The sequence below is a fragment of the Myotis yumanensis genome, unplaced genomic scaffold, assembly GCF_028538775.1.
Source record: "Myotis yumanensis isolate MYYU_CA2020_CCGP unplaced genomic scaffold, mMyoYum1.0.hap1 SCAF_9, whole genome shotgun sequence".
NCBI lineage: Eukaryota > Metazoa > Chordata > Mammalia > Chiroptera > Vespertilionidae > Myotis > Myotis yumanensis.
This window is the reverse complement of record NW_027223760.1, coordinates 60642610-60657355: the sequence shown is the minus strand read 5'-3', so window position 1 is coordinate 60657355 and position 14746 is coordinate 60642610. Positions and strand designations below refer to the sequence as shown.

The 14746-nt window shown below is 42.3% G+C and overlaps 1 protein-coding gene and 1 long non-coding RNA gene across 3 annotated transcripts in view; one reads left to right on the top strand and one right to left on the bottom strand.

The window, feature by feature from the left end:
- RAPGEF5 (Rap guanine nucleotide exchange factor 5) overlaps window positions 1–14746 on the top strand; it is a 201389-nt gene that overhangs the window by 118081 nt on the left and 68562 nt on the right. The window lies entirely within an intron of this gene.
- Window positions 1235–3048, bottom strand: LOC139016405 (uncharacterized). Its single transcript, XR_011472666.1, has 3 exons — window positions 2983–3048; window positions 2416–2564; window positions 1235–1424 (listed from the first exon to the last, which is right to left on the bottom strand). It is a non-coding gene; the product is annotated as an uncharacterized lncRNA (long non-coding RNA).

Sequence of the window (14746 nt, the reverse complement as noted above, 5' to 3'; positions counted from 1 at the left end):
AAGCTTGGAGACATAGCGTGAAGAGATATCAAGGAGCAGAGAGACACAGGAACCAACTTATGACATGCCTTGGGTCCCAGTGCTGCCCTCATACATCACTGCCTTTAGGGAGCTAACGCTCCGCAGGGAACTCAGAGGCGGAATTCAGTTCCCTGCAGGGTGTTACACAGGGCGCTATGGGAGCTGGTCCCAGGGAGCTCAGCTGGTCCAGGGAGACCTGCATGTGTCCCTGATGAAGAGACAGAATTGGAGGGGTCAGAAGAGTCACCAGGAGAAGTGGAAGGATGGGCATTCCAGGTGGAGGGAAGAACATGTGTGATGAGCTGGAGTCTAATGTGGAGGATGCTGCCTCTCTGGAGGCACAACCAGGTACCCGGAGCATAGGGGGTGGGGGCACGAGGGAAGAGGCAGGCCGGTGAGGGAGGCACGGGGGCCAGAGGATACAGGGCTGAGAGCTAAGAGCACAAGGCAGCCCTTGTGAGGAATTTCGTAGGCAAGAGAAAGATGGTCAGATTCGAATTTCTGAGAGTCCTCTGCGGCAATGTGGGACAGGTTTGCAGAAGAATGGGTCTCGCTCTCTGCTCTCAAAGCTCTCTCTCACTCTCCTTTCTTCCCAGTCCTCTCTGTTGGTTCTACCAGGCAGTAACTAGCATAAACACGAAGGTCTGCTGTGAGGAGCTCAAATCCAGGGACGTGAGCTAAAGTCCCCGTGAAGACAGAACGTCCAATTATAGCTCCAGTCTAGTTCATTAGCTTTATCCTAAAATATGCCACCACATCATCGCTTTCTTTAAAAAGTTGACTTTGAGTCAGTCCTGTTTTTTTTAGAAATGAAGTTTGAGCTTGCATGCAGCACGAGCACTTTCCGTTCACAAACACCATGCGGGCATATATGTTCACTTTAAATATTCTCACTCTGCTGTATGGAGTTTGCCCCCAATTGATTCAGCCAAAGCTTGGTGATTTCTGAGTGATTCGAATACTTCAGTTGATAAAGATGAGGAAAGGGAATTTATAAAAGTTTTCCATATGGGATGCAAAGAACCATTTTTTTTTCCTTTTGCAATGAGAAGTGGGTGGAAAGGAAAAATTCCATCTGGCATACAGCAGCCCTAAATGTTGTTTTAAAATAGCAAAAATAGAAGATTGCTGAAAATATCATAACAGAACATAACAGACTGTGGGCAAGTGTGCAGTACATATTTCTCTAATAAGTCAGATTAAATACCCATATTTTACTTAAAACATGACCATGTTCTTATTTGTCGTTACATGAAAATTTGTCTTTAATTTTTAAAAAATAGTCCACTCCATTCCTGAATGAAAAAGGACTTGTTTTAGTCTTTCGAAGTCAATGTTATAGCAGTTAAGTTTACCTGGAATTAGTTTTTTCCCCATTTTTTTTCTTTTCCAATATTTTCCTCCTATAATAAAAAAAAAAGGAGAAATAAGATATGGCATGCATGTTCCTTTATTGTACATTTGTACATAATTAAGTGAACAAGGCTCAACAATTTTAACAAACACTTGTAAATGTTCTCTTTGTTCAGGTTCCAGGAATGGCTGGGCATGATTGGGGCAAGCTGAGTCAGAATAAGGGATTAGGGGCTGCTTCAGATCCAAGAAACACACAGAGGGAGAGAATAATGGTGAGAATAAGGTAATTAAGATGGCAGGAAGTGGCTTGGGGGTAGGGATTTATAAGGAGGCTCATGAAAATGTAATGAGTCATAATCTGGTGGTCACAAAAGTGAGGGTGGGGTAGAATTTATCAAGGTAAAATTTTGGCCCTTTGCAATCAAAGAGGGGAGAGAGTGTATAGTTCATACAGATGATTCTTTAGACTTTTAATGGTCTTCCCTTGGCTAGGATTTATAGAATTAAAACAAGCTCTATATTGATACTCTTATGAATAAAGATGGCTAATGATCTGCAAAGGGCACAATGCAAAATGAAATCCCAAACTGAATTTTATGGTTGACAGATGCTATCACTTTCTCCCTGCTCAGGGCGCTTACTGTTATTATGAGTCAGGGGATTGTGAGGTGTTGTTCTTCTCAATCAATGAGTACCATGGAGTTTTCCTCTGAGAGTCATGGGCGTTGGGAAGAACTTTAGGGGTCATGTGTCTTGATTGTTTGGGTAAGAAATCATTTCATTCAAAAACTGGCACCTGCTCAACAGGATTATAGAGTTTCCTCTAGAATGGGCAGTAAATACTGTACATCCCATTAATTCTGTTGGAAGTTTATTAAACACAAGAAAATATTTAAAAATATTTTCATTGATAATAGTCTGTTACTGAAATAGATATCCTTTCACCTCTGTCATCAGAAGCAAAGAATCATGAATAAAAATAGCAGTGATCTTGCAGGTTTGTTAGAGAAAGTTGTCCTATAGTCTTTATACTCTTACCTCTCTGTGCCCCTGAAGTTGTACTTTGTGGGGCCCTAATGCGAGGCTGGCCCCATCAAAATGACCCTGGTCCCAATGAAACGTTCTGTCGAACTGCTTCTCCCCTAAGTATCAGCAATTACTCCATCAGGAAATTAGCACAGCATCTCCTGCAAGCAGGCACAAAGGATTTTGTCAGCAAAAAATAAATGGGACCATTCAGCAGTTCTTATGAAACACCCATCGGGAAGCACAGACCTAAAAATTATCTCCGTATTAAAACAATACTCAGATATGACTCTAAAAACAGGGGAAACCAGAGGGTAGTTGAAGCCATGGAGATAACACTGTCTCTTCTAGAATTTGTATGCCTCAAATTTTAAAAGATGTGAGTAGAACTACAGAATATAAAATGGCAGAGACGGCGCACACGTGGCCCAGGTGGTACGGAATTTTACCTGCAAGTTTGAGATGAAGGGCTAAGCCAACAAGGTGATGAAGGGAAGATTTCTACCTGGGATAAGGCAGGATTCTGACTAACCCTTAAAACCCAAGAGAAGGAACCTTGGAGTAAAGCAGAGAGCGCACCCTATTCGGATTGTCCGAAGGAATATAGTTGACTGCCAGATGCTTGTGGTCAGGAGTATTCGTGGCTTCTGACCCGTTAAGTGCCATTTCCATTGTGGTTCGGCAATCAAATCTGACCTTTATCTCAGTTTTCAGTAGATCCCATTTCCGTCCCAAGTCAGTAAATTCCTGCCCTTGGGTATTACGCATAATCTTGGCATAGACAGGAGATCTGCACAGACCTGAGAAAAGTCCGCCACACCCTGGAAAAACCCTTATTAATAAAGCTCAGAGTGGCCCTAGGTCTATTCAACATCTGCAGCTGCTGATTCCCCTGGGCCCGCCCTTGGAGATTTGCCAGTTTTGCTTCTTAGCTCTGGCTTCTACTTTTCTGCTCCATGTGTGGCTACTCCAGAACCATTAGGGAAGGGTGTATGAGGGTGTTTTGATGGTCCCCTTTTGGCCCAAACCTACGTTTTGAGACTGCTTCAATCCAGAATAGAAAAGCCAGGAGTGGATTACATGAATCCATGAGTGACACGGGATGGCCGGCTGCAGACCTCCCACTCTGGGGACCCTAGGAGGAAGCGCTGGGTAGCACAGGCGTACGGACGACCCATAATGAATTGCATGTGTCTTTAGCTGAGTGAGGGGAATTCAGTCACTTACATAACTTCACTGGGGTCTTCAGACAGAGGCCAGCATCCCTCATCACGCCACCAGAGACTTAGTTTCTCTACCGTCGGCAGCTTATCTCAGATTCCCATGCTCCAGCTCATGGAGGTCATTGGAGGGAATCACACTAGGTCAGTGGTCGGCAAACTTCGGCCCCTTGAGTGTGACTCTTCCACAAAATACCATGTGCAGGCGCGCACGGACAGTGCGATTGAAACTTCTTGGCCACACTCAAAGGGCCAAAGAGCCACATGTGGCTCTCGAGCCACGGTTTGCTGACCACGGCACTAGGTGAAGAGGGGATTCAGCCAAATCGCTATTTAGCTTGTTCCTACCAGACGTGCCATTCATCCACAACACATAGAGCTGACTTTGTTGAGGGCCTAAGTAATTTTCAGTCTCAGGAGGATTTTCCCCTTTTCATATACAGAGCACATTTTAAAAAAATATATTTTATTGATTTTTTACAGAGAGGAAGGGAGAGAGATAGAGAGTTAGAAACATCGATGAGAGAGAAACATTGATCAGCTGCCTCCTGCACATCTCCCACCGGGGACGTGCCCGCAACCCAGGTACATGCCCCCGACCGGAATTGAACCCGGGACCCCTCAGTCCGCAGGCCAACGCTCTATCCACTGAGCCAAACCGGTTTCAGCAACAGAGCACATTTTTAAAAGATCTGGCTAAGATTAATTTATTCTTGCCTCTATGCATTAGGAAAAGCATTTGTTGAGCACCTGTGAACCAGGCATCACAGAAATAGGACAGAGAGAGAAGTAAACCAGACCTGAATTGAGCCCCACAGGCACCCACCATTTAGTGAAGGAAATGGATGAGAAAACAAAGGCAGCAAAGAGGAAGAGCAGTTAACAGAGAGAAGAGAATTTTAAAATAATAAAAACTACAAGGAAGAAAAGCAAAGTGTAGTGATAACTAACCACATTTCCCCCTCCCTTTCCCAGTATGTACATTATGAGGCTTTCCTTATGTTTCCATAACATACATTACTTAACCATCTCTCCATTTGGGGGGGAGGGGGGGGTCAAATGTGTTTTCAAAATTTTGCTGTTATGAATGATCTGATATGCACATCTTTATAAAAAATCTTTACCTAATTTATATTTCTTAAGGATAAATTCCTAGCTGAGTCATTACTACCTACCTACAGGTATGAACTGTGTTATCTCTTTTATGTTTTTGTTTAACTCTTTTCAAAGCGTGTTCCAGTTTTCACTTACTTCAGCAATACATGAAAGTACTTGCTTTGTAATGCCCTCACCCTCACCTTCACCCCCATTGAGGATTATGATTCTTAGGAGGAGAAACTAAATATTTTTGTCAGGATAATGGGGTAAGGAGATATTGTTTTGTTCAAATTTACATTGCTTTTCTAGAGAGGTTGAATATTTACAATTTATGTTAATCCACTTACCTTTCTTCTGTAAATAATCTATCTCCTTTGCCCATTTTTCCAATGGGATTTTTCTCATTGATTTGAATAAGTTCTTTAAATATAAGGATATAAATCTTCATCATATTTGTTGCATGTAGTTTTTCCCACTTTGTTTCTTATCTATTTACTTATTTTTATACATATGAGAGCAAAACTGTTGGTTCATGTTTTTAATTTAAAATTGCTTTTAAAATTAGAAAGCCCTTCCCAGATTTTTGGCCAAATACTTAATTTTATTTATTTCCTACTATTTCTTCTAGAGTTTTCACTCAGGTCTTCAGTGTTGTTGGGGTTTGTTTTTGTAATGTGAAAGTAAGATTTCTTGGCTAGCTATTACATGCAAAATTTTCTTTAATTTACTATTTTGTTACCCACATTAAAAAATCCATTTTATTCTGGAGGAATTGAAACTCTGTTAACAAACTTCCTCCAAAGTAAATATATTGACTACAAATTTCATGAGTGACATTGCCTCTCTGAGCTTTAGTTTTCTCATTTCTAAATTTAAAGGTGAAAGATGTAAGGTTTCTTCTAGCTCTAACATTCCTTTCTTAAATGGAAGACACACATCTCCTCAAGTTCAGCAGCATCCACACTTTAGGGTGATGTACAGTTTTGGGGGAACTGTCGCCACATTAAATAGATGCCAATTGATTATTCAGGAGGCTTTGAGTTTTTACTCTGGTTGAATGTGCCTATCAATGCCAAGAATCATTCTGTTCTTTTATGTTCTAAAAATACTCCTGTGGATAGAACTTCTGAAAATTTACTCTCTGTGAAATGCTGTTGATATGGGACAGATGGCTGAGCTAACATATCCTGCTAGAAAGATCTCTGCTATCAGGGTATTAAAGCCATGTTTCAAGTCAAGTCATTAAATATTTGGAATTGTTTTTCTGAGTTCAGAATGTCCTGATGAGGACTGAGATACGGAACTCCTGAATAATGACAAACTAAAAAAATACTTGATTGTACTGCCTTGAACTCCTCGAAATGACAGGAAAGTGGCCTAGTTGTTTATACTGGCTAAATTCATTAACCCCTATCTACAGCCGAGCTCCAAACCACTGCTTCTAAAAAATGCAAATTTTTATCTCTCCCATGTCTCTCTCATAAAGAATCTGCTCTTTGCAGGCGATCCCATGTTTTACTTGAACTTTTATCCCCAGCGTCTAGCACTGGGCTTTCAGTTACTGTTTGTGGGCCTGAATCGTGCAGAGAAGGCAATTGTGGGTGATTTAGAATCTTTCCCAAGCTCAAGCCCTCAGACCAGATCTCTCCAAATCCAAGTTGTACCAGCTCCAGGATTCCAGCTCATTGGAGATCAAGCTTTAAATGAAATGGCGTGTCCCTCAGGAAATTAACCTGGAAATGACAAAGCAGAAAAAGCTGGGAGATCCATGTGATAGTCAATTCGTAACTGTGGACAAGCCTTTGGGAGAATTCATACTTGCTGAAGAGTAGAGACAAACTTTGAAACGTCAGTGAGTCCGTTTATGAAGCAAGGATCTTACCTGGGCAGGTTTCGTCCTCTTTGTCACCCAGATGCAAATCAGTATTCAGGAAAAGAGAACTCTTTTGGGTCCATCGCTTAAATACTTCCCTTTCTTTTCAGTTCATTCTTCTTTCCCCTCATACCCATCCCCACCCCAGAAAAAGAGAGGGAATGACCTCCTACTGTGCAACCAAATTTAATTTGTCTTCTTTTAACCTCCTCTCTTCCTTTTCATTTCCTAATTCTGTCTGTTTGCTTCTCAAATAGTTTTAACAATATTTTGTTGCATTTTCAAATTCTCTTAACCTATTTTAATACCAACTTTCCATGGCTGTGCAATGGGCCAAGAGTGACAGGATCTTACCTTTCTCCCAATTTGTCGCAAACTGTAGAATGAGGTTTCTGAGGTGGTTACTGCAGAGACGAAAGGCGTGCCTCTCTAAAAACATCCAGGAATGTACGAAACATGAAAAAACAAGGTGTTTACTCAAAATGCTTTGTATCTCCTTGCTCCCAGGCCATGTGATCTAGCAGTTGCTATGGTAACTAGGAATTTTTTATTCTGTAACTTGTACAAGTACTGAGGCTGCCCTTTTTATTAATGCTTTGCCCTTGATGAAGTTATACACATGCACGTGTGTACACACAGACACGCAAGCATATTTGCATGCCCACATGCAGACACACACAAGTAAACACCGAAGGGATTGAGAGAGTTTAGCGTTCCTTGACTTGAAGCCTTTGCATTTTCTAAGCATGTTACTTTATGCTATCTTTACATTTTATTTTAATATTTTTCCAGCTTTATTGAGGTATGATTGACAAATGAAAATCGTATCTATTTAAGGTACATGATGTGATATTTTGATAAACCTATGTTTCGTAACATGATTGCCACAATCAAGCTAATGGACATATCCATACCTCACACAGTTACCATTAGAGAGAGACAGAGAGAGACTCTAGAGAGCTACTCTCTTAGCAAATTTCAAGTATTCAATGCTTTTTAAATGTGAAGAATGCTGCTTTTAGATCTGTTCAGAGTTAAGAGCTGTTTTTTTCCATAATGAACAAAATAAACCGACCAACAAAATAGAACCAGAGGCATGGATACATGGAACAGACTGACAGAGGGGAAGGGGATGGGCGAGACTAGATGAAGTAAGGTGAAGAGATTAGCCAAAAGCATATATGAATATATGCTTTCATGCATATATGAATATATGCTTTCATGTCATGGACACTGACAACAGTTTGGGGAGCCAAAGGCCGGGGGAGGGGGATGCACGCAGGGGCTGGGGAGAGGTGGGCAAAGGGGGGATATGGGAGACAGCTGTAATAAAAAATAGTATTCATTACATACAAATAAAAAAGTTAGCTTTTTCCAGTATTTCAGTTTATGAATTAGGTCTTAACCAGGGGCATTGCCTAACACAGCTGAGTTTTCAGTGAGAGGAATTTGGAAGGAGAAACCAGAGCCATAGGGATCAGTGAGGGCTAGCTCTCAAGGCTGCTCTAAAATCCACACTGTCCTGTTCAAGGTTCTGTGAAGCTGCTACCTGGAATTATTCAAACCCAGGTGACAAGTATGTCCCCTACAAGAATATAGAGACTTGGAGTCATAATTTAGCATAGGTTTTTCATCCCACCTTGGGCTGCTTGGGAAAGTACCAGTTTGGCATTTTCCCTTTAGAATAACTATGCATGTATGTTGCACACACACACACACACACACACACACACACTCGCACGTGCGCGAGAGCAGATTTGAGAATTCTTAGAAACTAAAAGGTATTTCTGTGTAACAGTTATAGTGTCATTTCTATAAAATCTAGGAAGCAGGATTCCAGATTGATTTCTTTTTTGAATCTCAGATAACCTATGAATTGTTTTTTGAGGGTCACCAATAATACGAAGTGGAAATAAGTGCTGTTCCCAGCACTGAGTCATCCACATTTTTGCAAATCCCAGTTCGGCAGAGCCTGTTGCAAGTATAACTCACAGACAGTCGGCATGGATGCCATGAACTGACAGAATTTTCTGCAAGGGAGCAGTCAGCATCCTTTAGCATCAGCAAATCTGAAGCATGAACAGGACAAACCACTAGCAGCAACAAACAAGGCGTGGAATTCACATGTGCAAAGTATTGGCAGAGTTCTCTCCAGTGATCCCAGTGATTGACAGTTTTCCCCCCTTTTGCTTCCACAAGTTAGGAAATGCGGAAGGATCTAATTTAGAATTTGAAGGCATCTCATTTCTCCTGAATTACCTTCAATAGGCCTCTATCAGATCATGTATGTCCAAGGCAGTGCCCAAGGTGCCCTTTGACCTAGGCTTCTTGATTCCAGCTCAGCTCTTTATGTACATCTCTGGGCCCACTAACCAGGGGGCAGGGGAGTTGGTATATGTATCTGATGAGTCTTAGCAGAATGAAATAACCACCATGTCTGGAACGGAGGGACGGCAGAGGAGCGGGGTTCAGTGGCTTCGCCCCAGTGGCCGTGGCTGACGTCACGCCTTGTTTGTTGCTGCTGATGGTTTTTCCTGTTTATGCTTCAGTTTTGCTGATGCTAAAGGATGCTGACTGTTCCCTTGCAGATAATCAGGAACCCCGCCCAAAGACTCAGGGCTCATAAGGCATTAACTAACTATTGAAATTATATTTTTAAAAAGGTAAGAGTCAGAGACAACTGAACTTCATTTCTCCCTTTGAGATTTCAGCCTCTAGAAGGGTATGGCTTCTTGGTGAGAGAGACTTAATATGAAAGGGTAAGGTGAGTGAGTGGCAGAGAGACACAGCCCTCCATTCCCATGAAAGTGATCCATTTCCTCAGCCCCAGGTCTCCAGCAGGGGCTGCGAGCCTTCTTTCCTCAGGTTCAGTGAGCTTTGCAATCGACTCCCCTGGTGGCTTCTGGGCGCTCAGTGGTGCGCACACCTCCATAAGGATCAGTTTTCAGTGCAACTGAAAACATGTGAGGCCATTATTTGTGTGTGCTTTTAATGGGGATTTTAAACACACATACACATAATTGTAGCAAGGCCCTGGTACAAATCCAGTGTTGATGTTACTATACTTGGGTGTCATACAGATGCAATAGTTTGTATATTTTTCTGCATCCGTTTATTGAGGGCTTTCTCTGCCTCCAGCATTCATAATTGGGTCAATTATGAATTAGTTATTATCCCATTTTACAGGCAAGAACACTGACACTCTGAGAGATTGAGCAACTCGGTTAAGATCACCCAGCTAATAAGTGGCAGCTCTAGGATTTGAACCCAGGCAGGTCTGTCTTCACTTTGGTGTTGCTATCACTTTAATTTGACTTGGGTCATAAGTTCTTTTAAGGGCTGCCATCATCTGAGTTTAATTTTTGTACTAAGAATTGGTTATTACCCATGAAATAGACGTGGATCACACCCTTTGCATGGGGTCTGGCAGGAGCTTGGTAAGGTGTGTGAATTGATAAATTATTTTATCTAGTCATTGGTGATCGAAGGGTGGTTAGGGTGAGACTATTCTAGGCCTTTTGCATACACAGTTTTGTGTTTCTTTTTTTAGTGCTTTAACATATTCTGAAGGGTGTAACAACCTCATATTTCAAATGACACATTGGGATTTCAGGAGTCCACCTTCCCCCTGGAACACAGCCATTGAATGGTGGTAGGATTTCTCTCCAGATGAGGCAAAGCCCTGTCCTCTCAGTACCGTTGGAGGCCTCCTGGGCAGTTGGGACCCCAGCCTTTCTCTGAGGACAGAGCTCTCCCTGGATGAGAAGGGCCTCAAAGTCAGAACCAAGCTCCGTTTCTGCTGCGGGTGATCTGTGCCTGTTAATCTGGCTCTGTGCCTACATCTGACTACGGAGCCTGGATTCCTAGCCACAGGTGGTCTCCATCTTGACCTGTGCTCTGTGGACTTCTACCTTAAATTTCCCCTTTCTGCTCTACCCTGCTCTCTGGACTGTGTCCCTCTGTGCTGAACCTCTGCCTCCTTGCCTTTGCCTCCTCTCTGTCCTTGATCTGGGCCATTCTGATGTATAGTATCTGCCTGCTCATCCATCATGGAGCAGGCCATTCATTCATTTCCCAGGCACTGTTGTTCTGGATGGTGGCATAGTCCAGAGAGCAAAGCAGACCAAAGCCCTGTTCTCACACAGCTAACATCAGAGAGGAGCTTGTCCTGCCACTCCTCCACTCTCTTCTCCTCTCCATCCCTATCACTAAATTTGGTCATCAACCAAGAAATTTTATTTATTTACTTATTTTTAATATATGCTTATCAATTTCAGAGAGGAAGGGAGGAGAGGGAGAGAGAGATGGAAACATCAGTGATGAGAAAGAATCATTGATCAGCTGCCTCCTGCATGCCCCACACTGGGGATTGAGCCCACAACCTGGGCATGTGCCCTGACTGGGAATCAAACCGTGACCTCCTGGTTCATAGATTGATGCTCAGTCACTGAGCCATGCCAGCCAGGCAACCAAGAATTTTTATACTGGAACTGGAGGACTTGCTGGGGAAAGTTTAATACAATTTAGGCTTGTATGATTTTTTAAAATCAACAACACCTCTGTGATTGAATAACAATTCTCAAAGGTCATGTGGGGAGTGGGGAGTGTAAAGCAAATTGTAGGGTGTGAATTGCAGTAAACTGATATGGGTATTAGACAAGACAGAGTGTCCAGACAATAAAGCATGCAAGAATTAGATTAAGTCAGGTAGGGAAATGCTAACATACCCTCTTCTAAAGCTATTAGAGTGGGAGTTGATTTCCTGGCATCAAGATGATGGATTGCATGGCCGGTGAGGGGGCATCTAAATTCATCAGTTGAAACAAGCTTCTCTGGAAACCGAAAGGTCAGGTGTGCTGGATCATCCCCATTCCCATCCCTCCTTCACTCTATCCCTGCTCTGTGCTGCAAGCAGGGAGTCCTGACCTCTATGGACTATGGATTTTTTTTCCATGATTGCTTGCCTCCCACTGTCAAGTGGGTCTTGGCCATTGGGAAATGCCACAGCACATCGGCGTGTAGGAGAGAGCTCAGGTTCCTAGCCATGACCACACCCCTCGGTGACTGCAGCTCCTCCCTGGGAGCCTCTCACTTACTCCTGTAGCTCCCAATGGGATCCAGTACTCACTCTTGCCTCCTCTTTGCTGGTTTATGGTTATCTCACCACTTTCTGGTTAATTTCCTCAAACTTACCTACACGTCTGTAAATAGTCCCTTCATTAAACATTAAAGATGAATGTGCCTCTCTTCTTTGCCAGAATGATCCATTAAGCTAATAAAGCATATTGAAATATACTTGGGATGCAAAGATATTGGCTTTATATTTCAAGATTTTACAGTCTATCCTCAGCTCTCCTGCTCTTTTCTCCCATAGGTTTACTAGCGGAAGTTGGCCTCAGGATCAAATTCCCAGCTTGCCCTAATTTAAGAGCTCTTAAATTTAAGAACTCGTTTTACATGATAATCATTAGAGGCAATAAGATTTAATAAGTACAGCTCCCCTCTCACAGCCAGAGCTTCCTATCCGGTCATGTTTCCTGGTTTCCTGTGGGAGTTCGTTCACATTCCAGAACAGCTTTGTGTTGGCTTCACACCCATGGAAGTCAGGCTTTACCTAGATTTTGTAACTTTGGGGATGATGAATCCTATTAGTCCCATTTAGGCTTTAATTTGGGTTATTAATCTTAATATATGTAGGATTTTAAAAAGGAACCAATTAGCATGATTTAAGTACTCTGTTTCTGCACAAAGATGTATTTGCCAGGCCAGCACTTGGCAGTCCGGTCCGTCTCAACCACCACTCACCTTGACACACATCTGCTTTACTAATCTCTCCTCAGTGTATGTTCCTAATCAGGTCTATCTCGCCAGCAATATTTTTTAAAAATCGGTTTACTTTTTTTCCCCATGAGAATAAAGAATCATGAGATACATTGTCAGCAAATTTTATGAAGGTTGTTCTCAGGCAAAATTGGTTTTGGCCAGAAGAGATTTTTTTTCAGATAAGTGCATCCATTCTGCTGTACCCACATTAGCAGGACAAGAATAGATGCGATGCGGGCACTGGCGGTTTGGTTTGCAAGCTGTGTGTGAATTTCTGTAGTACAAGATGAGAAGACACACCTAACAGCTAACTCATGTGCATCTTTCCTATTTCGGAAGGACAACACTGTGGGCTCCTGTGAGAAAAGTAGAGTCAAGACAGCTGAATTTTGTAGAATCTTGGTGTTGGGAGAGATTCTGAGGTCATCTTGTCCAGCTCCCACTCATTGAAGAACTGCCTTCCCTGGTTCTGTAATATTGTAGACAGGCTCTGCTCCTGTATGCACTCTGACGAGGGATCGAAACTACAACCTCTAGTTGTACAGAACAATGCTCCAACCAACTGAGCCACCCAGCAATTCTGTTCATTTATTTATTCATTTAGTTAATGTTCTTTCAGTATCTGTGATGTGTCAAGACCTGGCTATTCATTGAGAATTCAAACCTGAAGAGGATATGGTACCTGCCCACAAGTGAGTTTATGCTTTAGAAGGGAGACAAAAAGTGCATCAGCATGTGCTCCTTGGAATGCTGAGTCAGAAGGACTCATGTGCTGCCCAGGGGCCAACCAAATCAAACTGGGGGAAATTGTTCTTGAAGTCAACTTTTTGGGATGAATAAAAGTTAAACCAAGAAGTTATGATATGAAAAGAGTCATAACAAACTATTGCTATAAATGCTGTCTTAGTCTGTTCCAGGTTCTATAACAAAATATGGCAAACTAAGTGGCTTACATACAATAGAAATTAATTTCTATCAAGGTACAGGCAGGTTCAATGTCTGATGAGAGCCCACTTTCTGATTCATAATTGGCCATCATTTTACTGTGTCCTCACGTGGCAGAAGAGATGAGGGATCTTTCTGGGGCCTCTTTTATAAGGGCACTAATCCCTTTCATGAGGGCCCCACCCTCATAACCTAATTACCTCTCAGAAACCTCATCTCCAGACACCATCATACTGGGAATTATAATTTGATATATGAGATTTTGGATGGGGGACACAAACATTCAGTCCATAGCAAATGCCTTCCTATAAATAAACATCTTCAGTTACCATGTTCACGAACTTGAAGGAAAACAGTATTGTGATCTGTGCCACTTGTATGACCTTGCATGCCATGGTGCCAAGCGAGGTGATTCTTTGTGTTCTCCATCTGAAAGGGTCCCTGGTGCTGCTTGCTTCCAACAAAGTTTGATTATGGAGCGTTGGACCACAGGAGGAATGTGGAGGATCCTGGCTGAGGCCCAATGGAGCAGGAAAGGGAGATTAGAGGGCAAAAAAATACACATCTTACCCAGTTCATAGTTTAGCTCATAGAGTGACCTATTCATGCCCACCCCCCTTTTTTTATGTGCCCTAGACTGAGGGACAATACCATTTAGTGAGTGCCTTCCTTAATGTGTTAGTTACATGGCCTCTTACTAGTATATGTGAGTTCCATGAGAGTTTCATTTGGTAGAATTCTGACAGATAGAACAAATAATTATGACACTCAAGTTCAAAACACAGTTATCTCATGTGATTGTAATGAGCTTTGTAATAGAAAAGTGGCTAAGTTGAGCGGGTAAAGGATGCCTCCTAGTAAGAGTGACCTTTGAGCCATGTGAGAGAGAATTCTTTGTTTTAAAGATAATTCTCTCACTCTCTTGCTTGCTCAGTAACTTGCATGTTCAATGAACATTTATCAAGTGACTATCACATGCCAGACCTCTCTGTGTTAGAAAGAGAAGTAGGGGTCACAGTCCCTGCCCTGAAGATGTCATAATTTCGAGGAAAACACAGAGGGACCGGATAATTAGAGGTCAGCATAATGGGTGTCATAACAGGGTTCTTTGGGCATCTCATCTGGATAGAGGGAGTTAGTGGCAGGAGACTCGTCAAAGAAGGTGAGGTGATAAATATGAGTTGCCTTGTATGGGATGGTTTGTGCCTTTTGGAGTGTATAGATTCATTAAGACTTAAAATTCTGAACTCTGCTTAGGAAAAAATGTGCCTATACATAAAATTTTATATGCTTTCAGAGGGTTTCTGAGTCCCTAAAGCCCATCCACAAACCCCTACTTAAGCCCTCTTATAAGAGTTTATGCTCACAGAGCAGCAGGGACACG